Source organism: Acomys minous, assembly GCF_964271855.1.
Source record: "Acomys minous genome assembly, chromosome: 3".
NCBI classification, from domain to species: Eukaryota; Metazoa; Chordata; class Mammalia; order Rodentia; family Muridae; genus Acomys; species Acomys minous.
Genome location: NC_140485.1, coordinates 114,012,275 through 114,039,375, shown reverse-complemented (window position 1 = coordinate 114,039,375; position 27,101 = coordinate 114,012,275).

Here is a 27,101-nt window from a genome sequence, read left to right as displayed (position 1 = left end):
TTCAACCCTGTTTTTATGTCAAGTTTTTGCTAAAAGAACAGTTGATATTTATCTTTCTGTGTTGGTTTAACTTCAGATCATGACACTGTCTCAAGTAAAACAAGTTCCCAGTTCCTAAGGCTGCATAGCGTTCTATACACACACATCACATCTTCTTTACCTGGTTATTGGTGGGTGGATACAAGTTGATTCTACAAGTCAACTGTTATGAACAGTACTACAATAAACACTGGAGTGAGTAAACAATCTCCTTCACATACTGTCTTCACATTTTTTTTTTTTGGCTACATGCTGAGTTGTAGCATGGGTAGATCATATGTGGTTAGTTTCACCTTTTCCCCCACCTCCATGCTATTTTCTGTAATGACCTTACTAGGTGACATTCCCCTGGTGTGCAGGGACATGCTCCACATCCTACACTGCCCTTTCAGTTTTGGCTAATGGTTTTCCTAACTTGAGTGTGGGAGCAGCTTGCTTTCACATTAATTCTATCTCACAAATGATTAGTGGTGCTGAATATTGGCTTTTTTAAAAAAAAGCTGTTGACTGTGCGTTTTTATTTGAGAAGTACTTGTTGAAGTCCTTTGTGTATTTGTTCTTGTGGTATGCTGACCATCCGGAAGTGAAACCTCAGGAGCCAGGAGCCAAACTGAAGTCTCAGTCACTTTGTTACTGAGTGTGCAATTAACACCAGTTAAGCAATTAAAAGAACACTGCACACCAACCCTGCATCTGACAAAGGTCTAATATCCAAGATATATAAAGAACTCAAGAAATTAAATACCACCAAACCAAATAATCCAATTGAGAAATGGGGCTCAGAATTAAATAGAGAATTCTCAACAGAGGAATATCAAATGTCTAAGAAACACTTAAAGAAATGTTCAATGTCTTTAGTCATCAGAGAAATGCAAATCAAAACTACTCTGAGATTCCATCTTATTCCGATCAGCATGGCCAAGATAAAAAATTAAAGTGATACCACATGCTGGCGAGGATGTGGAGAAAGAGGAACACTCCTTCATTGCTGGTGGGAATGCAGTCTAGTGCAGCCACTTTGGAAAGCTATCTGGTGCTATCTCAGAAAACTGGAAATAGGGCTTTCTCAAGACCCAGCTATTCCACTCCTTGGAATATACCCAGAAGATGCTCCGGCATACAGCAGGGACATATGCTCAACCATGTTCATAATAGCCTTATTCATAATAGCCAGAACATGGAAACAGCCTAAATGTCCCTCAGTAGAAGAATGGATAAAGAAACTGTGGTACATTTACACTATGGAATACTACTCAGCTATTAAAAACAAGGAATTTCCAAAATTTGTGGACAAATGGATTGAACTAGAAATGATCATAATAAGTGAGTTAACCCAGAAGCAGAGAGACTCAAATAGTATATACTCACTTATATATGGACACTAGGCCAAGGGGCATGTCTCATGAAAGTCTTCACTTACCAGGAAAATGGGATAGTGGTGAGGATATCCTAAGGTGGGAGAAATATAAGAGATAGGGAAAAAGGTGGATCCAGAGGGTCCTAGAAACCTACAAGAAGAACACAATGATGGGCAGATCTGGGCCCAGGGGTTCTGCTTGATCTATAGCACCAACCAAGGACAATATGTGCAGTCATCATCAAACCCCTACCCAGATTTAGGCAACAGAATATTCTCCACAGTTAAGTGGAGACGGGGGACTGACATTCACACGAACTCTGGTGTCCCGTATTTGGCCATGTCCCCTTGATGGGGAGGCCTGATGGCACTCGGAGGAAGGATAGCAGACTACCAAGAAGAGACTTGATACCCTAGCACCATATTCAGGGGGAGGAGGTCCCCCTCAGTCACAGTCATAGGGAAGGGGAATGGGGTGAAAGAAGGAGGGAGGGAGGATTGGGAGGATGCATGGGATGGGATAGCAATTGAGATGTAATATGAATGATTTTGTTTTTCAATAAAAAAATAAATTGAAAAAAAAAGAACACTGCAATACATACTATTACATCATCCTCTTGCTTGCTCCTTTCTCACTGGTCACCAGGCCTCGGGTATCATGCCATAGGAGTCTTCGTGTGCAAGAACATCCTGAAAGTTTCTAAAAGCATGTAAACTGAGCACTGATGGAATCCATAGGCCCTGTTTCAGAGGAGCCTGCTGTTCAGAATAGATTATCTTTATTTAGCATTTATATTATATCTTTATACTCGCTGGGCCTGTTCAGGTTTTTAACTAAATATTTGTTTTAAACGTTCCCACATTATCTTTCTTAAGAAGATAACTGAGGCTTGGTTCCAGTTGCTAATTCCTTTATCTGGTATTTGAAAATGCTGACTTTGCGACATAAATACAGCAAAACACTCCCTCTCTCTCTCTCTCTCTCTCTTCCTCTCCCCCCCCTCTGTGTATGTGTGTGTGTATGTGTGTATGTGTGCATAACACTATGTTGAAATACCCAAACCCAATCACAGATGAGTCTGGAGTTTCAGAAAAGGATGAATGCACACTGCTTTAAAAGAACAAACACACACTTGGTCACTGTCCTTAGGATTGAAATGTCAGTAATGCAGAGACACTGCCAGTAAAGCAGGAAGACCTGCCCATCTGGCCCTAGTTGACTCCCTGTTAAGGAGTTTAAGGCTCCAAATCAGCCTTCAAATGAGGATCCCCTCACTTCTCTAGATGCCTCCCCTCTCTTTTTCCCTCATCAAATACTTCTAACATTTCTCTCTAACTTCTAAACTCTCTCTTATCCCCAGAGAAACAGTATTTTTATTTCTTACCAATGCTATGCTTTTAATGTGCTTTTGCTCATATCCTCGGTGCTGACTAGCTTTATGTCAACTTGATACAACCACCATTTTGGAAGAGGGAACGTCAATTAAGAAAATGCTCCCCACTGGGCAGTGGTGGCACACATCTTTAATCCCAGCACTCAGGAGGCAGAGGCAAGCAGATCTCTGAGTTCTAGGCCAGACTGGTCTACAGAGTGATTCCAGGACAACCAGGGCTACACACAGAGAAACTCTGTCTAGAAAGAAAGAAAGAAAGAAAGAAAGAAAGAGAAAGAGAGAGAGAGAGAGAAAGAAAGAAAGAAAGAAAGAAAGAGAAAAGAAAGGAAAATGCTCTCCATAACACACACCAGATTGGCCTGTGGGTAAGACTATGTTCGAGACAGGGTCTCTCTGTGTAGCCTTGGCTGTCCTAGACTCACTTTGTAGACCAGGCTGGCCTCGAACTCACAGCAATCCGCCTGCCTCTGCCTCCCAAGTGCTGGGATTAAAGGCGTGCGCCACCACCGCCGGCCAATACATTTTCTTGATTGATGATTTGATATGAGAAGACCCAGCTCATTGTGAGTGGTACCACACCTGGGCTGGTGGGTCAGTGTGTTACAAGGAAGGATGCTTGGAAAGCCACAAGGAGCAAGCAGTTAGCAGCATCCCTCTATGACCTCCCTCTAGGTTTCTGCCCTGTTTGTGTTCCTGTCCTGACTTCCTTCAGTGATAAGTTGTGACCTGAGAGCTATAAGCGGAAATAAACCCTTTCCTCTCCAAGTTGCTTTGGTCATAGTGTTCTATCCTAGAAGTAAAAACACCAATACTCTCTCTCTCTAACCCATAGATTTTCATCCTCCTCTCAAAATTTCCAGGCTGTTATTCTCCAGAATTTTCTTCATAGCCCAAAGCCATTTTTTTTCCTTCCAAGTCTTAAACAGGAAGAAAAACTTTTCGAGCCGGGCATGGTGGTGCACGCCTTTAATCACAGCACTCGGGAGGCAGAGACAGGAGGATCTTTGTGAGTTCGAGGCCAGCCTGGTCTACAAAGCGAGTCCAGGACAGCCAAGGCTACACAGAGAAACCCTGTCTCAAAAAAAAAAAAAAAAAGAAAAAAAAAAAAAAAAGAAAAGAAAGAAAGAAAAGAAAAAAAGAAAAGAAAAGAAAAACTTTTCATCATTTCTACATCCTTTCAAACTCTGAACCATAATCTCTTCCTTTTCCCACTCCCCACCCCTGCTTTTTTTTTTTTGCTTCCAACACCCTTTAAATTATTATTGCTTTTAGATTTAGTTATTCTACTTGTATGAATGTTTCGCCTGCATGTATATAGGTGCATCATGTGTCAGAAGAAAATGTCAGATCCCCTGGAGCTGGAGCTACAGGTGCTCATCCTCTGCAGGAGTAACAAGTGCTCTGAAGAACAGAGCCATTTCTCCTCTCCGTCAAAACATATATCTGTCTGTCTGTCTGTCCATCATCTGCCTGCCTGTCCATCTATCTGTTCACCCATCTATTTGTTTGTTCCTTGGGTGTGTCCATGTAGGTCAGAGGACAACTTTGTGGAGATGGCTTTCTGAGTCCACCTTTATGTGGGTTCTTGGGATTGAACTCAGGTGTCCAGGCTTGCACAGCAGCCTTTTTTTTTTTTTTTAAACCACTGAGCCATCTGGCTGCCCACCCTCAGGATTTTTGAACAAGTAGTTCACACTTACTTTCTTCATTTCCCTACTTATTACTCATTTTTAATAGCATGGAGATTTTTGCATGTGCTTCCTTCTGTGGAAAGTCCCTTGCAACATCCTACACATTAAACCCACTGACCACAGTCCACTTCCTACTTAGGATTTCGGAGTCATTTGATGATGCTCACTCCCTTTTATACCTGACTTTCATTGCAGCTTCTCTGTCAGTTTGCTATTCTAGTGTTCTCTTGCTTCATAGGCCCAGCCCCTCTTTCCCTTGTCATCGGATGAATATGTGCTTGGTACTTAAATTAGCATTCTGACTGGACTGAGCAATTTCTCAGGGAGTTGTAAAGAATTAGTTCTGAGCATTTCTGCGAGGGTATTTTCAGAGAAGACGCTTCATGAGTTAGAAGACCCACAAGTTATCTACACCAGGGGACCCAGGTAGAACAGATTGGTTTCTCTCTCTCTCTCCCTCTCTCTCTCTCTCTCTCTCTCTCTCTCTCTCTCTCTCTCTCTCTCTCTCTCTCCACCCTCACTCACTCACTCACTCCTTCTGTCTCTCTGTCTCTGTCTGTCTGTCTGTCTGTCTGTCTGTCTCTCTCCCTCTCTGACAGGATGCATGAGTCTTCTCTTGTTCTCAGACAATAGAATTCCAGGATTCTTGATCTTTGCCCTCCAAAACTTACACCATCACCACTCCACCCCTCATCAGGCCGCATTCCACCACTGACCTCCCTGGTCCTGACATCTTTTCTCATTCTGAGACACATAGCAGTGGTCTTTTGTGCAACTTCTTCAGAGTCACGTGAACTCATTTTCTACGAAACCTTTCTGGCCTTCTATCTACCTATCCATCAGTCCTCTGGAGGCCGCTGACAACCTGAGAGATTCTAGATCCGCTGTGGAAATAGGTGTCTGGGTATTTCCCTGAGGAAGTTTGTAGTCCTGGTTAATTAAGGTAGGGACCCCCCCCCCACACACACACACTTTAAATGTGGGTAGTACCATTCCAGGCGCTGGTCAAAGGAGCACTAGAACCGGAAGCTGCCATTCCTTGTCCTCTGCTTCCTGGTTTTAGCTTCGATGTGACCTGCTGCTTCCTCATCCTGCTACCATGACATTTCTGCCAGGGTGGGCTGCATTCTCTCTCACCGTGAGCCAAAGCAAACCCAACTCTCCTTTTAAAACATTTTGAAAGTGGGGTTATTTGTCTGTTTATTACTGTGGGTATAGATGATAGGGGTGTGTGTGCCATGGTGTATGTGTACGGGAAGGAGAGGTCAAGGGTCAGTTTTTCTCATTCTATGCTCACTCAGGTTCCAGGGATGGAACTCAGACCCTCAGACTTAGCCTGACAAGGACCTTTACTCACTGAGCCATCTCACTGCCTCCCTGCCTTCTTTAGGTTGCTTTATTCAGGCATCTGTGTCGCAACAAAAACAGGAACTAAGACATTCCCTTAGCCAGGGTTTCGATTGCTGTGAAGAGACACCATGACCATGGCAACTCTTATAAAGGACAACATTTCATTCAGACTGGCTTGAGTTTCAGAGGCTTAGTCCATTGTCATCATGGCAGGAAGCGTGGCCGCATGCAGACAGACATGGTGCTGGAGAAGGAGCTGAGAGTTCTACACCTGAATTTACAGGCAGCAGGAAAAGATAATGACATTGGGCCTGCCTTGAGCATCCGAAACCTCAAATCCTGCCCCCAGCGACATACCTATTCTACTCCAACAAGGCCACAAGTCCTCCTAGTGCCACATTCTATGAAACTATGAGGGCCGTTTTCACTCAAACCACCACATTCCACTCCCTAGCCCCTATAGGCTTCTTGTAGCCAGAACATAATGAAAAATGCATTCACTCCAACTTCAAAAGCACCCGCACTCTACCAATATGAACCCTGTATAAAAGTCCAAAATTCAAAGTCTCTTCTGAGATGCACGCAATCACTTAACTGTAATTACCTGGAAAATCAAAATCACATAGTCTCAGCATACAATGCATACAATGGCATAGAATATATATTACTATTCCAAAAAGGAGGAGATGCAGCAAGGTGAGGAAACACTGGACCAAAGCAAGACCCAAAGCTACCTGGTCAAACTCCCAACTCTGCATCTTGAAGTCTGAAAGCAAAATGCCTTTCACATTTCCAACTCCTTTCATCTTTGTTGACTGCAACACACTTCTTGGGCTGTTTCCACTCCCAGTTAGCAGCTCTCCTCAGCAGGTATCCAACAGCTCTGCCATCTCTAACATGCTGAGGTCTCTCCAAGGCAATCCAGGCATCACCCACACAGCATCACACAATGGCCTCTCTAGGCTTCCAAGCAGGGACACCTGCATGCCTGGCCTCAGCAGCCTTCCTTCCATAACCTTTTCTTCTATCCTTGACTCTAAAGCCAGAACCACGTGGCCAAAGCTGCCAAGATCTGTTGCTTTTCTGAGCCTGGAACGTGGTCCCTCCTTGTTCAATTACATCCTCACCAGCTCTCTGGTTTTGATGGTTTCCCTCACTGCCTAAGCTTGGCTGTTCTGAAACTCGATCTGTGAACCAGGTTGGCCTTGAACCTAGAGGTCCAACAGCCTCTGCCTTCTGAGTGCTGGGATTAATGGTGTGCACCACCCTAAACTTTTCTTTTATTCCTTATCACCTTTCTTTAATTCCTTTTCGTAATTTGGAAACTTAGCTGGGTGGGGGTCTTGCTCTGAGGTCATCACTCCTTTTATTCCATTTAGCATCAGGCTTTTCCTTAATCTGTTTTCACTTCCTGGTGCTCCTTTTTTTCTCCAATTGTGCGTGTGTGTGTGTGTGTGTGTGTGTGTGTGTGTGTGTGTGTGTGTGTGTGTTTCTTGCTCAGCTTGCTCTTTTTCATTATAAATCTGCATAAGACTGGCCAGCAATAGTCATACAACATAGTCAATACTAGGTTGTTCTTAAATGTCCTCTACTAAAGTTATTAATCCAAACTTCTTCAATTTAGCCTCGGGCAGATTTTTTTTGGGGGGAGGGGCAGAGGCAAGGGCAGGAAGCAACCATGTTCTCTGCTAAAACATCACAAGAAGGGTCTCTAGGCCACATACTAATATTCTTCTCCTCTGAAGCCTATCAAGCAGGGCCCACAGTTCAAATCACCTACAGCCCCCACTGTCTTCTGTGTTCCTACTGGTATGACCCATTACATTCTGACTATGACTTCAGCTGCTTTCCTAATCCAAAGTCCCCAAATCCACATTCCTCCAGCCATAAACATGGCCCAACTTTTGATAGCAATATATCAGTCTCTGGTATAAACTTCTGTCTTAGTTATTAAAGTTCCTTTTGCTGTGAAAAGACACCGTGATCACAGTAACTCTTATAAAGAGTTTAATTGGGACCAGCTTATAGTTCAGAGGCTCAGTCCATTGTCCTAGCTCCTAACTAGGTATTAGGTCATAACCATCTATGTAAGTTGAGTTTCTTCCCGTTTACAGGAATCCCTACATTCCTGGCATACTATCAGCTCACATGAGGTAATAAGTGTGAGCTCAACACATGGTAGCTAGTTTCTGCTTGCTTTTTCTGTCTGCATTTTTCATCCCTGTTTACAATGCCACTGAGCTCTCAGGCATGGGTTTAACAATGACTTCCTCTTCCTGTCCCCCACATCCACTTGGTCAACAAATCCCATTGAGTGTTCCTCTACAATGTCTCCCCACCCTTCCTCCCCCTTTTACTATTTCCTCTGTCACTGCCCTACTTTGTCTCCTGCCAAAATTATGACCTTATATTTATAGCTACACATTTTTGCTACAATTTATACCCCTCAGTGATGCTGCTCATTTACCTGCCCCAGCTCTTAAATGAACCTTCCCAACTAGAAGAAACTTTTCTTCTTGTTATGCTCCTCAGTGTCCTTCAGACCTTTCCATCTTAAGCCAGAGCACCACGGAACCTGTCTACACCAAGTAAGCCAGTGCGTTGCCACCCACCACTGCTACGTTTTCTGTATTTCCTCTGCCCTATCTCAGCTGAGAGTGCAGCGCAGTGGTAGAGCATTTCCTATGTCTCATAAAGTTTGATTTCTAGCAATGCCACAAACAGAGGTCTTAACTCATTCAGTCAGGTACTTGTACATCATTTCTGTTTCGTATTTCTAGAAACCTAAATGAAAATGTTCCTATCTCTAATAGTTAAAGGATGAAAACAATCTACCCAAATATCTATTAATAGGAGGCTATGTGTGTGAGTGTGTTGTGGGGAGGAATACATACACACACGCACATACACACACACACACACACACACACACACACACACAGAGAAAGAGAGAGAGAGAGAGAGAGAGAGAGAGAGAGAGAGAGAGAGAGAGAGAGAGAGAACGCACGTGTACATACATATATGTGTAATATAACCTACCCTTAAAGAGGAGGGGGATTTGAACAAATGCTACAATTCAGACAATCCTTAGATACCATGCTAAGTGAGATGAGCCAATCAGAAAAGGGCAAATAGAGTTTGATTCCACTCAGCAAAGTAGTAGAATTGGAAGATACTTAGAGATTGGGAACAGAGAGGCAATTGCAGGGCCTATGAGGAGGGAGCATACAGATATATTATTTAATGGGTAAGACTTTTCAGTTTGCAAGAACAAAACTTTCAATAAACCAGTGGTGCAGAGTACTATGAGTGCATTTTCTGCCACTAGACTGTGCTCTGAAATGGTTAAAATGGAAAGATTTATGTGGCGTTTTATCACGGTTTAAACAAATTTTAAGCTAATTTTTAATTGTAGAGATTAAAAACAAAGGACTGTGCCAGGCACCAGGGAAACAGAAACAAACAAAATGTTTATGGTCCTGCTAGCGTCTGTGATTAGGCAAGGCTCACATCGTACTTCTGCCAGGAAAATCCCAGTTAACTACACTTGAAATATTAAGCTTTCGTCTGTTCAGTAGCTATTTCAGCGCTTGTCAAATCCTGCTCTGTATTGTATCTGGTCCTTGTAACATTTGTCTCTCTTTTGAGATAATAAAATACCCTAAGGTCAGGAACTCCATCTTATCTATTCATTTTTTAATCTATCAAAGCACTTAATACAGTTCATTGCACATAATGGGAGCTCAATAAATACTTGCAGAGTTGAACAGAATGAAGTGGAAGTTAACTGTAGCCATCAGTGATGTTCAGGGCCAGAAGTGACACCTTCCTCCGATAGGGTGGACTGAGGGATGGCGCTGCTCTCCAACCGAAAGATGGCAGAGAAGCCTGACCTCAGAAACTAATCCGGGGCTGAGGGTGCCGCTCAGGGTAGAATGCCAGCTTAGCACACTTGAGGTGTACAGTTGGACCCCCAGCACCACAAACAAAGCCCACCACAACTGTACCACTGCACTGGGGATGCCTGAGTACTACTAGTTCAGCGGGTAGAGACAGGAATTGGCCAAATATCGCAAGAGCTCTAGAGTTGACATCTAAAGCCAGGGAAGACTACGGAATCTGTAAAGTCCTATTACTCTCTGATAATATTAATTAAACCTATCTAGGTATCAACAGTGACTTAGGTCTCCTGGAGTGCTGGGAACCCTCCCGCTGTTCCCACCCCACACTCCACCCTCCCTGTCAACAAGCTGAGACCCCTCTTTTTAACTTCAGGAAACAGAGTTTTTGAGTCTTACTGCCTAGATGGGGCTTTTAGGCCCTGGATGCTTATCGTTCCTATTTAGTGAAGGAAGCTAAGCTCTGTGCTTAGATCTTTGCATTTCTTCCCTCATGCCCTTTGCAGTGTAGGTTTCTTTTCATGTGCTAAACCTCTTACCCGCCCTCCCCCATTAACAGCATAACTCTTCCCCTTTAGGGAGCTATATTTCTTATTCCAAAGTGTCCTGGGGCCTGTCCTTTCTTGGGATTCTCAACAAAGAATTTTGGGGTAATTAAAATGAGGTCAACTTGCCTCCATTGGAGCAGTCTGATTCTTGGACTCAGTGGCCAGGGCATATGTGGGTAGATGTCTTCAAAATACACAGGCCAAGCCCCTGAACGCTGTTTGCTTTTGACTCTTAACATTTCACCATTCAGTGCTCCCTTGAGTTTGGTGGCCCATCAAGTCTTGTTCTGATAAATTCTGCTTCTTTTTCCATCTTTCCTTATAAAGTAAAACTCTTCGTGACGCAATAGGTTTTCTTTTGTTGTTGTTGTTCCTAATGCCATCTGAGCAGGTATGCAGGCATGTGTTTATAGCAGCCCATTTATCTCACTGCCTATGCGGCCAGAGCTCTGAGGACAGCTAAACTATGTCCCTGAGAGGAACTCACAGAGGTGCAATCAAAGTATTGACAAGGTGTCCCCTAAGGTTTAGATTCCTGTTCTAAGCCCACCTAGTAACTGGAAAAACACCATTCCTGCCTATTATAATATTAAATATCCTTTTCCCCTCTGGCTATCTCCTGGAGCTATCTGCTCTTGGGTCTAGAACTGCTCTCTGTCTTGCCACCCAACCCTATCTGTAGTTTTTTTTGCAAGACAGTTCGGTTTTTTTCCAAGACCCTGTGAGAGATATCAAGGCATTCAACAAATCCGTCAAGAATCAACATACATGAGTCACTATTGCCAGAAGGTATGACAAAAGCCAAGGTCAACCTCAAGAGGCTCATTTTGTTTTGATGTTGTTTGTTTGTTTGTTTGGTTGGTTTGGTTTGGTTTTTTGAGACGCAGTTGCTCTGTGTAACAGCCTTGGCTGTCCTGGACTCACTTTGTACATCAAACTGGCCTTGAGCTCACAGAGATCAGCCTGCCTCAGCCTCCTGAAGTGCTGGGATTAAAGGTGCGCCCCACCATGTTCAACAAACCTCAAGGGTATGATTATACATTGCAATAGAGTAAAGAGGAACACAAAAGATAGAGTGGTGCATTTTTGTTAAAATGGTAGTGAGAGGAAATAAAGGAATTGGCCACAGAGAAAAGTTAGCAAGATAGCTTCTTGATGCTGAAGGGAATTCTTCTTACTTTTGCATTGCTTTTTATAACTGAACATACAAGTTCAGTTATAAACAACTAAATTTATCATAATTAAAATATTGTGATGAAGCCAGGTGTGGTGGTGCACGCCTTTAATCCCAGCACTCCAGAGGCAGAGGTAGGTAGTAGATCTCTGTGAGTTCAAGGCTAGCCTGGACTACAAAGAGAGTCCAGACCAAGCAAGGATACACAGAGAAACCTTGTTTTGAAAAAACAAACAAACAAAAATATTGTGATGAATGACCTCAGATCCTTTTTTTTTTTTTTTGGTTAGTTTAAGGCAACAACTCTCAACCTGTGGATCACAACCCCCTTAGGGCATCCAATGACCCTTTCAAAAGGGTTGCCTAAGACCACCAGAAAAAACAGATATTTATACTATGATTCATAACAGTAGAAAACTGTTATGTTATGAAGCAGCAACGGAAAAGTTTTGTGGTTGGAGGTCACTACAACATGAGGAAGTATATTAAAGGGTTGCGGCAGTAGGAAGGTTGAGAACCACTGGCTTAAGGGAATTCAGAAACCAAGGAAAAGAAATAAAATTTGGGCATCCTACAGAAAAAGAATACTGTTTAACTTGAAAGCATACTTTCACTGAGGTATAATATGAATATTATACCAATTTATTGACTGCTAATATTCTCAGATGATGTATCCTACTTCTACTTGAAGACTCTGTGCTTTCTCTAGGGCAAAGGTGATACTAGGTGACCAGTAAGGCAAGCATGGAGGTCATCAAAGAAGAAACTGAAGCAGTCTACACTCCTTCACCTATAATACATCCGTACCAGAAATACAATGTTTTAATTGTTAAAACTTCATATAAATCAATAAAGCAAATAATATGATCACAGTACTGTCTAAAGTCGTTGCTAAGAGATATGAGGTTTTTAAGATGAATATTGTCAGATATGCAGAACCCATATACTAGCTCAAACTGTCCTTCTACTTATTCAATAATTCAGCACATATTTATGAGAAACCTCTATATGTCAGGTACTAGATTATGTCCCAAGGGTAAGGCGTTAAATAAGATAACTTTGGGCTGGAGACATGGCTCAGAGGCTAAGAGCACTGTCTATTCTTGTAAAGGTCCTGAGTTCACTTCCCAGCAACCACATGGTGGCTCACAACCATCTATAATGAGATCTCATGCCCTCTTCTGGCTTGCAAGCATACGTGCAGTCAAAACACTGCATGTAATCTTTTTTTTTTTTTTAAAGATACGTAACATCATTCTCCTTAGGAAGTTAAATGTAGTGCCTTGTCACCACAAAGCGAGCAGTTACAGAGCATCACAGAAGCTCTGTGGAAATAAGAGAATTTCCTTTCCTTTCAAGCAACTATGTGATGTTTTCTGGAATGGACAATAAGGACCACTGTCCTCCACCATCCACACAAGAACTTAAGGGTTGCTCCTGCTTCTCTGAAGTAGACTGCCTGGAAGCCATCTCCACCAGCTCTGAAATCTTCTGCAGTGTGTCACCTTTCTGCTGCCCACTGTGAACCTGGAGTTTGAGAACGCTGGGACCTCATATTCTTAGGTATGGCCAGTGCTTGTTGCTTCAGAAGTTGCTTCAATTAGAAGTCATACAAGCACTGCAAACTTATGACTTCTCCCAAATCACACTTGTGATACAGGGCAGTCAACAATATGTTTTATATAACAGAATTTATGACTTAATTTTATTTTTTACCTTCAGTTTTTTTTCCTTCCAAACATGTAAATTGCATACATGTAAACATATACTTACTAGTCAATTCCATAAGACCACAACCTGCCTATAATATTGATATTGATGTGGACTACTTTTATAAGACCATAATAGTCCTTAATTTTTTGGAAAAAAAAAACAAGGCATGACCTTTTAGCCTTTCAACATATATAATGATTTACAAATGCACTTAGTTTTTGGCTAGCATCTATACATCTATCCTACGGACCTTACAGATGGCATGAAGATAAATTATCCCGTGTAGGATTATTGCCTATAAGGAAGAAAAACTTTTGAACTGAGGATATAGCTCAGTGATAGAGCAAATGCAGAGCAATCATGGGCCCTGAATTCAGTACCACTCTTTAACACACACATACACACACACACACACACACACACACACTGACATGGCACACTTCTGAAGGTGCACTGCTCACAAAAGTCAGGTGCAACAAAGAGCAGCTGCAGTCTGCTTTGTAGTTTCAAAGGAGAATACATTGCAGGAATATAGACACAGACAGTTGGAGAGCAACAGGTGCATAACTTTCACATTTATTTGTCTTTTGATGACAGGATAACTGTACAAAAATTGTTGCATGAGTCATCTTTCACGTTATTTACTAAACAAGAAATTGAAGCTTGGCTCTGCATAAAGAACTTGAAGGAGGAAGCTGTCTCCATATGAGATGGTATATATATAATACTATACACACACACACACATACAGAAACACACACAAACACACACACACATACACCGGGATATATATATGGATTATATTCCAAAGAGATGAAGAAGAATAGCTCCAGAAATTTATGCAGGCATTGATAAAACAGTGGCGAAGTATCCCATAAGAGACAGGTGATGCCAATCAAGAAGTCAAGCTGAACCCAGCTCTAGCCTCACCGCTCTCTGGTGTGTGCGCAGTGGGAGCAGAAAGCCCAACAGCAGGGGGCGCTCACTTCTCAAGAGGGGTAATGAGTAAAGGTCACACTCTTAAGAGTAGGATGCTTAATACAGTTAGTCACCCAAGTAAAACCAGAAGAGTAAAACCAACAGACGCACAGACATAGCCCAGAAATAGGAAAAACTAAAGCTGCACAAAGCCTCCAGAGGTCGTAACTCCTCAGCTACTGAATTCAAAGATGCTTTAATTTGCCGGCGAGTGAAAATTTCAAGCTTACCAATAAGAACGATCTGAGAGAAAATACAATCTAGCAAATGAACTCGATCCAGGACCTGAAGAAGAAGCCAGCCAGAGATGTGACCAAGATGGAAGCCATCAGCAGAGAGACCAGGCAGCCTACAGAGCGGGAGAACCTGCTCCAGATCTGCATCGGATGGGGCAAACATCAAAAACATAAAAAAGACTGCAAAATGAAACACAGAAACGAACCTGCTCATCAGCAAATGGGCACAAACAAAATCAGCAGATAGTTGTCAAAGGATGAAACCCAAAGGACCAATGTGGACTTGAAAACACGCCCAGCATGCTCGTCTATCAGAAGTGCCTTTGAGTTTGTTCTCTTTCTTATGTTATTCTGGTTGAAATACATGAAGAGAGATAGGATGCTGCAAAACAGGGAATCCCAAACATCTTTTCAGCTAATCAAGGATGCTCCTTATTTCCATCACCCTGTAACTCGACAGCTATAGTCTCTTAAAGAGTATCTATAGTGTGGTTTCTGAAACCACATCAAAGTTCTCTCTCCATACTCTCTTGTCTATGATCCATTCCCTTGGATCCTTAAAATTCCACTGTTTGTCTTACACTTTGAAGAGCTTTTTAAAGTTTGGTGGGGTATTAAGAACTTGCACTATTCACCTAGAAAATATTTGTCCTTTCTGGTTTCCAGCACTCCCTAGTATCAGCACAAATCACTCACAAGATGAAGAATCCATTTTGTTGTGTCTCCATCAACTTAATAGAAAAATAAGTTAGACATTGAAAAGCAGTTGAACATATAACGGTACATGTAAAGTTTACAAAATTTTATTTTTTACTTAAAAACTAAAATATTGTGATAAGTATTTACATTATTTTCTAAATAAGTTTATTTTGTTCATTTAAAAATATTTTTCAGACATCTAAGTAGCCACAGGTTACTTGAGTAGAAATGGTGACCCGTGGATGGTTCACTCAGTCATAAGTCGTGCGGATGTATTTCCCTGAGTCACAGACTTGCTCCATTGTGTTGTCTGTGTGCTACCTCTAGCACCAGGCAAAATGCCCAGAAGACACTATGTGAAAATACAGTAGAATCATTAATATTTCCTGTTTCATCAAGGATATTCTGCAGTGAAATTGCAACATGTCCTTCTCTGGGTGTGTGGCAGGGAGAAAAATGGAAGCTGTACCCTCGATCATTTCAAAGACTTGTCACTACTACCTTTGTGTCACCAGAAAAAACCTGAGTGAAAATGACCAATGATGTTTTATATCATAATGAAAGTCATTTTGATTTCGTGAACATACTCAGGACATCTTAGGGACTCTCAGACATTTACAGCTTGCAAATTGAGACACATTGGCATAAGAAGTTTCTGAGTACTAGAAAAAAGACTGGTAACATTATTTGTCACCAATGATGAACACTGGATAATTGGGGCCAAAGGTGAAAGAAAGACATTTCACTACATACTCTTCTTTTTTTTTTATTTGTAAATTTAATCCAGGGAAATGAATTAGGCATTCCACAATTAATTTTAATATGATTTTTAAAAGCATAAGAAACTCAAAAGCTGGACAGAGGAAAATTGGATGACAAGCTTTATTTATAGAAAGAGAGTGTTCAGCATAGCTACAAAGTTTCAAAGTGACTGGCTGGGACAATACTAAGATAATTCTTGGCCCACAGCTCTCAAGGCTACTCAGCCTAGAGTCTTCAGCTAGGCTCATATACTAACTACAGTGAGAAAATGTTAGACGTGGAGAGTGAGCAGAAATCTTGCTACAAGTTGCACCCCAATTTGATAATAAAACTCAAGAAAGCTGTGTGTAATTTCAAACAATTAAGAACATCCAATCACTCTTGATTGTTACCCTGTTAATTGATTTTTCTTTCCTCCAAAGTCCTACTCACACTCCCAAGTGTCAAACCCACACAACTGTATAAACATGTTATTTGGAATAGACTGTGATTTTCTCTAAACAAACAGGCATGGTTACCTGCAGGCTGACCTTGGCCAACCTCATTTGCCTTGTGCTTCTAGCATCTAAAGCAATCAGTCTTAAACCAAGAGAGTCATGGGTCTCCAGAGAGTGATGCCAATGTTTAAAACTGACCAAGGAAAAAACTCTTGCCATCCTCTGTGTGTCTTACCTATATCCATCTGTAGTAGAAGTAAAGCATAGGAAATATGTCATATTCCTCTTGACTTTATCCATAGTAAACAAACGTTCAAGTGTGATAGTAAGTGGGACCTGACAGGCGGCTAATATCTACAAGGTAATTGGAACTGGTTAGGCCCTTGGTGACTTGGAGGACCCAAGTATGTACCCAGAGGGTATTTGCTCCTGTTATCTTCAGCAGCCTATTAGCTAGTGATGTCATTAAAGATCCTACCCGAATCTGTTGAAAACAACAAGCACTGGCTTTGATGTGGACAAAAGGGAACTTGTATGCACTGGAACTACTCTGGCCTTATAGAAATATGTATGGAAGCTTCTCAAGATACTAGAAGAAGGTTTACCTTATGGCCCAGCTATACCTCCTTCATATTCATTTCCCCAAAGGACTACACATCAACATAGCAGAGAGATACTTGCACGTCAATTTTTACTTCAACAGCATTCACAACAGTTATGTCACAGAACCAATCTAAGTATTTAGCCACAGAAGAAGAGGTAAGGAAAATGTGGTACATAGACACAGTGGAACTTTTTTCATTCATAAAGAAGCATCAAGTTATGTCACTAACAGGAAAATGAAGGCAATTAGACATTGTAGAGGAATTTTAATCAAATAACATGGCTGCTCTGTCAAAGGAGCACATCCAAAGACCTTTTAGATCTGTGTGATCCCACAAGAATGCAGACAACCTCTGAATTACCATATAATCTGACTGGAATACAGATATGCCCTTAGTGCACATCTTTAATCCCAAATAATGAAGGTAAGGTTATCTTATAGAAAGAAGCAGCCACATTAGAAAGTGACATCTAATTGAGGGGGAGACAAAGTGAGGAGTCAGAGAAGTATTTGACATAATGAGTCAAAGAAAGGATACACCCAGCTCTCACAAGAACAGGACAGGAAAGAGTTACTTAAGAGCAGCATAGGGGTAAAGGAGGGGTTTTTGCCAAGAGTTTCTTTCTGGGACAGTTTTACAGAGACAGGTTGTAGAGAGAACAAGGTAGACACAGGTGGAGACAGAATGAGCCAGAGATTGAGAAGGAGCCAGAGGATCGTTTGCCAGAATTAGTTCAAGGCCAGGCAGAGCAATTCAGTCAGAAGTCAAGAGAACTCAATTTGAATCAGTCAGTTTGGAGAGGAGTTTGGACCAGAACAACTGAGTTGAACCAGGCAGCAAGAGTTCAGAAAGAGCTAGAAAGCCTTGGGAATGGCTCTCATCACATCTTCTCATCTGAGGAAAGTAATCCTATTAAACAAACCAAGTCAGTCTCAGAAAGCCAAATATCATATGTTTTCCCTGATTTGTGGTTTCTAGATTTTTATATAGTCACATAAGATTGTGTGTGTGTTTTAAATAAAAGTAGAAATGAAGTTGCCTGGGGGAAAAAGAGGTTGGAAAACTAGAGGAGAGAAGGTTGAGAAAGCAAAGAACAGAAGGGATAGGGTGTGGTGGGGCGTACAGTCAACACATGATGTACACTGTATAAAGACATGTGTGCCTCGTATGATCACAATGGATTTCATTTTACAGGAAAAGAGAGCAATTCAAATAATTATGGGACATCTCTCACCATTTGAAAATAGGCAAGTAGTTGAGAAAAAAGATATCTTGAAAAGGTTGAAACATTTGTGTGCTGGCAGACGCTATACCAGCTCTGCATGCATGATCTTGACATCACTTATCTAAATTAACCTCCTAATATTTTAGTGGATGCCATCTGAGCCCAAAGAGGATCTAAAATTGCTGACTTGTTTCTCTCCATCAGAGTAGCTCATTCCAACCAAGGCTAATTCCCCTGGCGTGTGCATGTGCGTAGAACTACTAGGAATTAAAAGCATCTTGGCAGCACAGTAAATTAAAGGGGGGGGGGCTCAGAGAACAAGAGCAGGTTTCCATTATAAGCTGTGGGTAGCACAGGCAAACTTGGACACTCTGTTTGTTGAAGAATGGAGTAGTATTTTTCACTCCATCACAAATGAGACAGTTATTATAAAAAATTATACTAACACACTGCTGTATCTGGAAAATAACAGGCCATCATATGAGAAATACTACTGTGTAAACATTGTGATCTTTCCATCCCACAGACCAGCTCCAGGAAACAGTGAAGAGGAAAGAAGAGAAAGTCTTGGTGAGTCTCTGATAGGAAGAATTGAGCAGGTGGTAAACAGCTGGTTAATGGAAACCAACTGTTGGGGAACAACTAGCTATAGTGACCAGCTGTTGAGAGGGTGAGGAATGAAGGAAAAAAGAAATACTAGACCCAGGCATATGTGGTACAAAACTGAAAGGTCTTAAGGCCCAGGAGAACTTTACTTTTCTGTCTCTCTGTGAGACAGAGTTTCTGTTTCGAGTTGCTTGCTGTTACGAGTTCTTTGTTACTCCTTGGGCCAACCCCGGTACTTTATTTAAAGTGAAGCTTAATTGTTTTTATTATAGATTATATCATGATTTTTCTCATCTTTTATGACCAATAGAACACTTAAAAACCAACTAAGCAAGAGAACAGTCTAACAAGGAAATACAAACAGTTCTGTATAACCTACAATAAAGCATATAGCAAAAACCAATCAATTTCCAAGCCATGGTCAGCATAACCTGATTATTATTTCTTAACCAATACTTGGGAAAGCTTTATCATAAATTTTCCTGGGCTAAAGCCATTGTGTTTACATGATTGTCATAGCAATATAGCAATATAGCTTGAGCTATATTGCTCTCTAATTAAAACAAAACAAAATAAAACAAAACTTGACTTACTCCTAGTCCCAAACCAGCAAGTATACTATCTAAGCCTAGGCTAACTGCCAAGGGGTGATTTATTGTAAAATATCTGTAAAGCATGACATTCCAAGTCCATCTTCTATTGCTTTCAAAGAAAATCCTAAAGAAACTTTTCTACGGCTAACAGTATCTAGCCAGGTACTCTTATGTCAAGTTTGTAACTTTCTACCAAGCAGTTTCTGCCTGACTGCACACAGTGAGCGCCAAGAACTCTCTTGTTGTCTCAAACCTTTGAGTGATGTCTTCTTTCAACAATCTTGGTGGGAAAAAGTTTTCCCTGTGTGAATGTCATTAGGGCTCTATTTCTCAAAGTGAGAAATGGAGAAAAAGACAGTTTTAGAAGAAAAAGTATATTTCAAAGTAATTTTAAGGCAAAATTACACCTGGACCATACATAATATTTAAAGGCAGTGGTGAGTCAGCCAGAGATCTTTGGAACTTTGTTAAGCAAAGTCTCAAAAACTGTTCTGGATGTCTAGAGATCATGCTGGACAGTCAAAGGTCTCAGGAACTTAGTCAAGCAAAGACTCTACGACTTGTCCTCATGTCTGTGACATTTTCACATTAAAGTTAAGAAATGTAATCCAAGGGAAAGTGCCCAACACTTAATAGGCAGCATTAGGCAAAAACTTAGGCCTATCTCAAATAGTACCTAGTTGTGTGGTGCATGGGTGAGAAAGAGACTTCTTAACCAAAATCACCAGATAAACATATTCCCACGAGTCACAAACTCCCCCAAACCATCCTTGTGCCAAGCTGCCCCACCATGGTCCTCTAGAATTTCTAGTTACTCTGCTTCTTCATACTAGCATTTACATGTACAAAGGTCTGGGGGTTAGAAACAATGACTTCAAGACCCTGAGAGTCTGTATTGCTTCTAAGATAACATCACCACGTATCTCATCACTGGCTGCCCACCTCATATCTTTCCTAAGCTACAGTATCATCTTGGTGTCATTACATGGCCTCATCCAACATGCATTGTACCTACCAAACTCCCCTTTATTCTCCACAATAAGTATTTTCACTCCACAGCCTCTACTCTACTTCATCTATCCATTTTATAAAGGAAGTTCTGTTCAGACTTTATCATCCATCTGTCAGTAAAGCAAAGCAGAAAGAAGACTTGTAGGAAAGTAATTTTGCTGGCAGTACAACTGTTCTACCCTGCTTACTTTGTGCAGCTCTCACTACAAGTCTCCACTGAGCACATTCTTCCTTTGAGGAAAAAGAATTTCTGCTCCCATCACTTTTTTTTTTTTTTACATCACCAGCTTCACAGAGACATTTAAATGCATAGGATGTCTCCAAGGTGTCCAAGAGCAGTTACTAGTTTTGGTTGACTATAACAAAGAATGAAAATCAAAGGCAATAGACCTAGAAGCCAAGATAAGAGTGAGAAAAGCCATCTGGCCGTCTTCATGACACATTATACTGCCTAGCTTTTCAAAGTTCCAGAAGACAGTTTCTCAGAACTACCAGAATCATGAGAGCAATACTCAAACATCAAATTGCAATAAAAATTAGATATGAAATGTTAAACACCAGGATGTCTTTGATCTACTGATCTACTTACTGGCCTTAGGAATATAAAAATGAATTAGTTCAACATCTAGGAAGAAAAATAACCACCTCAAAGAGAAAAGGTTTGGCATCTCACTTTTCTCTACAGCACTACCAATGCCAGACATGATAAAATATGAAAAGAATTCTGAACTTAAAAATTAGAACCAAGAATTTTTTTCCCACAGGCATGAGAAAAGAACATAGTCAAACAAGAAAGACCCCCTGGGAATAAGACACACTGAGTTTCTTGCAGAGAAAAGGAACGTTTCTGTCAACATTCAGTGGATTAAGAAATGAATTAAATAAAAAAAATTTTTAATATGACCTGAGGATACAGAGGGAACATTCTTGTCTGGCATATGCAAGGCCTTAGATTCAATCCCCAGTCCCACAGAAAAATGCAAACAACAAAAATGGACATTGGATATGTAGTAGTAGAAGGACCAGTGCTGAGTCATTATTTCTCTAAAGAAGACAAGAAAATAGGACAAATCACAACAGTAAATGTTGATAATTTTTTTTTTAAAGTTACCAACGTGGGAAATTGAGAGGGGCAGGTGACAAAAGGCAAGGTACTGACGTCATTGTCTTCCCCAGCAGTGAGCAAGTGGCTACTGCCTAAAACTAAACCACTTCACTGAAAGTTTAAAAATATAGCTTAATAAAATTAAGAATTTTTATTTCCTAAAAATTTCATACACTGTATTTTGTGTACTCTATCACTTCCTACTCCCTCTCCTAACTCTTCCCAGATCCACCTCCCCTTTAGTATCCATCCCAACTTTCTGTCTTCTTCTTTTAATAAGTCATCAAGTTCAGTTTGTCAATGTACTTCTGAGCATGATGCCACCCATCACGTATGGTCCATCTACAAAGAGCCACATCCTTAATGAAAACTGACCCTGAAGCTACCATCTGTCCATAGTTCCTCAGTTAAGGGTGGAGGCTCACAAACCTCTTCCCCCTCCACACCAAAATGTTGACTGGCTTGATCCTGTGAGTTCATGAGTGTCATGGTTCCCTCATGTCCAGAAGACAGTTAAAATCCATCCTCTGGCTCTTACAAACCTTCTGTGATGGTGCCTGAGCCTAATGGTGTTGTTGAGTGTTACAGATGTCCCATTTGTAGCAAAATAATACCATTGACATTTGTTCTGTGCTCTTGGATCAGTTGTGTGTTTCTGCATTAGCCACTCTTCATTGTACAAAGAAAGAAAGTTCTCTAATGAGATCTTTTTTTCTCCCCCTGAGACAGGGTTTCTCTGTGTAGCCTTGGCTGTCTTGGACTAGCTTTGTAAATCAAGCTGGCCTTGAACTCACAGAGATCCTCCTGCCTCTGCTTCCCAAATGGTGGGATTAAAAGGGTGTGCTGCCACACCCAACCTCTAATGAGGTCTTGAAGTTTCATTAATTTGACTCTAGGGATTCATATTTAGATGACAGTTTGGTACTGTGTCTACTAAGGAGAAGAACAGCAGTAAGGTCGCCCTTGGAGCCTATAAACGCCCCCCAACCATGGATTCATGGCCAGGTTTATAGTACCAGACATGTGTCTTCTACTCTGGAGCTGGCCTTCAATATAATCAGAGAGTACGTGTTTCCTTTCGTAACACAGGGTTCACAGCTGGGTAAGATGGCCCTCCTGGCTCCCCAGCAGCCCATATAGCATCTTCCAGTATTATGAGAATTGGCTGCCAGGGAGGAAGCTTCCTGGTCAATAGTAACTTGACTTGTCCTTGTACTGTGGCCAATGCATATGGGGTCTGACTATCAAGTTCTGGGGGGCAACTAAGAGCAATGACTCTACAGGAGATATCCCATACCTGGCCCTGTGCTATCTGTCTGTCTGTCTGTCTGTCTGTATCTATCTATCTATCTATCTATCTATCTATCTATCTATCTATCTGTCATCTATCTATTTTACTTATTTATTTTTAAATTTATTTAATTTCAATCCATGGCTTCTGAGAGGAACAAAATCCTCTGTGTAGGGAGATCGAATTAAGTGCTTTCTCTCTCTCTCTGTCCCTCCTTCACAAACAAACACAGACAGACAGACAGATCCATGCAGGCGTGTGCATGCACGCGCGTGCACACGCAAACACACACACACACATATACACACACAATGATTATAAAATAGTGGATTTCTATATTTTTTATTTTAATTTATTATATTTTATTCAGATTCCATTCCTAATGTTATCCCCTCACTTGTATCTTCCCGTCCCACCCTCCCTCTCTCTTCCACCCTATTTCCCTCCAGTAGACCTCTGACAGAAAGGGACTTCCTCCCAGGCTGTATTTTCAATATCATTATTGTTGATAGTTATTCCTTTCCCTATTCCCTTAAAAAAACTTTCAAACTTAGAGAGGTTTTTGGTTTGGTTTTTTTTTTCCTTTTGCTTTTGAAAACAATGTGAAAAACCATGAAATCCAACTATGCCTTTATTTTTTATTCTATTAAATACATTTAAAATTACTTTAATAAACAAGACCATGACAGAACTCCTTTGTCCATCCTCCTGTCTCGGAGCCTCTGCTGGAGGAAGCACCTCACTCTGGCATTGTCTGCCCATGTGGATACAGGGTGCTTAGAAGCATCTGGTCTGTCAGTGCCTACTTCTTGGTCAAGTGGCTTGAAAATGTTAATTACATACTTTTTTTTTTCTTATTAGCAGAAAGATTTCTTTTAATCAAGAACAGAGGATTGGCATTTTATGTGAACTGCTTATCTCCAACTCTTTTGGAGGGGGTTGAGACAGAGTTTCTCTGTGTAGCCTTGGCTATCCTAGACTCGTTTTTGTAGACGAGGCTGGCCCCAAATGTACAGCAATCCACCTGCCTCTGCCTCCCGAGTGTTGGGATTAAAGGCATGTACCACCATACCTAGCATATCTCTGACTCTTTTCCACACATAAGGCAGGTACTAGGAACTTGCCCTTATTTTCACAGTTTTTTTGCTTCTATTCTGTCTCTCCTATGATGGCGAAGTCTTGGTGCCGGAATCCTAACCTGAAGCTGCAAGCCTGTCCGCTCTAGCCCTAGTATTTGGAATTTCCTTTTTTCATTCTCCGTATTAGAAAAACCCCAAGGACTACTATGCCACGTTTCTTCTTTGTCCCTGATGTCTTAGTATGTACTGAATGCTGACACTCTCCTAAGGAGTCAACAGAATCCAATAGTTTATTCATAATTGTCTTTGTGATCGCCTAGAAATTATATACTTACTCTGATTTCCTATTTGGGTACCAAGACCTTAGTCAATTTCACTATTCTGATAAGGTTACACATAATGCCATATAATATTAGAGATGGTTCTTAATGGTGCTCCACGACTGATCCTTTGCCTTTATTTATAAAATTCACTGAAAGCTGATTCTTGGCTCTGTGGATGCAGGACAATGCCCAGAACCCTGGAATGGCGCATTGCAGATTCACATACAGCCAGCCCTCGGCACCCCCACCTGAACCAGGCCTGGGTGTGACCTGGAGAGAGTGAGTAAGACAAATCAAGCAGGTGAGTGGGACGCCTCTTCTGGTGGCATCAGCAGTGTAATTGGCAACACCCTGTTCTGAAGAGCTATAGCAGTGTTTCTCCACCTGTGGGTCCCGCCCCCCTTTGGGGTTACATATCTGATGTCCTGGATATCACATACTTACTTACAAATTTTCTTCCCTTGACTTTCGAAGACAGGACTTTTCTCTGTGTGGCCCTGGCTGTCCTGGAAGTCACTCTGCAGACCAGGATGGCTCCAACTCAGAGATCTGCCTGCCTCAGCCTCCCGAGAGCTGGGATTTAAAGGCGAGCCGCTACTGCTGGGCTGCACTCTTTTTGTTTTGTTTTTCGGGGCAGGGTTTCTCTCTGTAGCCTTGGCTGTCCGGGACTCACTTTGTAGACCAGGCCGGCCTCAAACTCACAAAGATCAGCCTGCCTCTGCCTCCCGAGTGCTGGGATTATGCCATAGAGCCTGGCTCTGGCTCCGGCTCCAGAAAATTATAGTTATGAAGTAATAACAAAATACTTTTGTTGCTGGGGATGTCACCACAACATGAGGAGCCGTATTAAGAGATTGTGGTAGTAGGAAGGCTGAGAACCACTGTCCTTTCTTAGCCAAGTTTGTAATTCTAGCTGCATCCCTGCCTGTTTCCAAAGCCTGACATTTTGATATTCCTAGTACTTCTGGGGCCTAAGCAATACCCTCTTAATAAATCCCTTTTCTGTCTCAATCAGCATACACCAACTGCTTGTATTTAAACTGACCGGTCCCGTGCTTATGTTTTCTGGATATCTACTGGCATTTTAAATAATTGGTATAGAACCTTAAGCCTTAGATTTAAATGCCTGCAGTGGTCTGTGGTATTTACCCTGCCTATGCCTTTGGCCACCTAGTTAGTTGCCTGTTTTCTTTTGCTTACCTAATAATGGTCTCCTCCATCTTTGCCTTCTAGCAATTCAATCAACAAACATTTATTCTAATAACCAACATACTGGGATATGAGGATCACGAGGGAAGGAAAGATGGGTGTGGCAGCATGCGCCTGTAATCCCAGGCCTTGGGAGGTAAGGCCGGAGGATTAGGAGTTCATGGACAGATTAGACTATGTGGAGAGTTGGAGGCCAACCTGGACTACTTGAGACTCTGTCTAAAAATAAAACAAAACAAAAACAAAAGAAAAACACCCTTGGGGGCGGGGAGGGAGAAAGAAAAGAAAAGAAAAGCACCCTGTGGCTCTCAGCAAGGAATTCAAATTCCAGAGGGAAAAAAAGATAAGGTGGGCGTGGGGGAGTTGTAGATCCAGAAGAGGTATGACTACAAAGCTTTGCCTTTTTGTTTTTGTTTTCTTTTCTATTTTCTTTCTTTTCTTTGTTTTTCTTTGCTTTACTTTCATTCTTTCTTTTCTTTCTTTCTTTTTTTTTTTTTTAATTTAAGGTTTTCGAGACAGAATTTCTCTGTGTTATCTTGTCAATCCTAGGCTCGCTTTGTAGACCTGGCTGGCCTGGAACAGGGATTCGCCTGCCTCTGCCTCCCAAGTCCTAGGATTAAAGGTGAGCCACCATGTCCAGCTTTGTTTTATTGTTTTTTCCATTCACAAATAGAAAAGAAGAGTCCAAAAGCTAGGCACACCAGGAGCTAAAAACCATACTCTAGAAGGTGCTCTTGGGAGAGCTGAGCAGTAAGGCTGGCAGAAGGGCCCAGCCCATCATTGTGGCTGCTTCCCTGCAGTGTGGCTATCCGGCATGCCCGAAGGCTCTCTGAGGTGCAGTGGGAGTGTCTGAGGACTGTTTCTCAAACTCATGAGATAACAGAATCACCCTGGGCTTGTTCAAGTTTAGCTCAACGATGGTTTGATTTCAGCCTTTTAAACCCAGGTCCCAGGAGACTCACATGGAGGGGAAATGGTGCCAAGAGAAGAGCCTGGAAGCAAAACCCACAAAGGACGAGAAGTTTCCATTTTATCCTGAAAGCAAATGCTGCCACTCAAGGACTTAAAAACAAGTAGCAACTAGACCATATTTGCATCTTAGAAAGTTTGTGCATTTGAGAAAACAGATCTTGGCAATGGAAGATCAGTTATGTTATTTGAAATACTATGCTTGCGGAAGTCGGCATGTTTGAACTAACACTGTAGTCTGCAAAGCAGAGAAAGTCAGTGATGCCATCAGTTTGGTAACAGCATGGCTGTGAGGTCTGGGGGAATCTGAAGTACTAACTTGGCTCAGGGGTATGGATGGATGGAGGTGGTGTTCACCTGTGAGAGGCAGAGAAGAATAAAATCTTCCAGTGGCACATTCAGTTTTGGCTATGTTGATATTGAGAAGAAAAAAAAAATCTGTGCAGAACCTGTAAAAACTGTCTTTTAGAAGCAGGGGAAGGTACAACAAGTGCTATTCAAAGTGCTGGAAGGCAGACAGTGGCAGTCAGTCTAGAAGATCCACCCCAAGCATAAGCTCTTTTTGTTCTAGGGACATATGAGCCAGGATACTTCCTAGAAGCACCTGATTGAAGTCTAAGGAAAGACCTAGAATTATGTATAAAAACAGGTTTTCGTGGATAGCTGCACTGTAGAATAGCACTTTCTCCATTTGTCACATTTGCTATTAGAAACACTATGCTTGGGGGAGACTGCATGTCTGAAATTGTCTGCTATATATAAAAACTCTTGAAAATTGTAAAGTCAACCTGGGTATGATGGAGTGGAC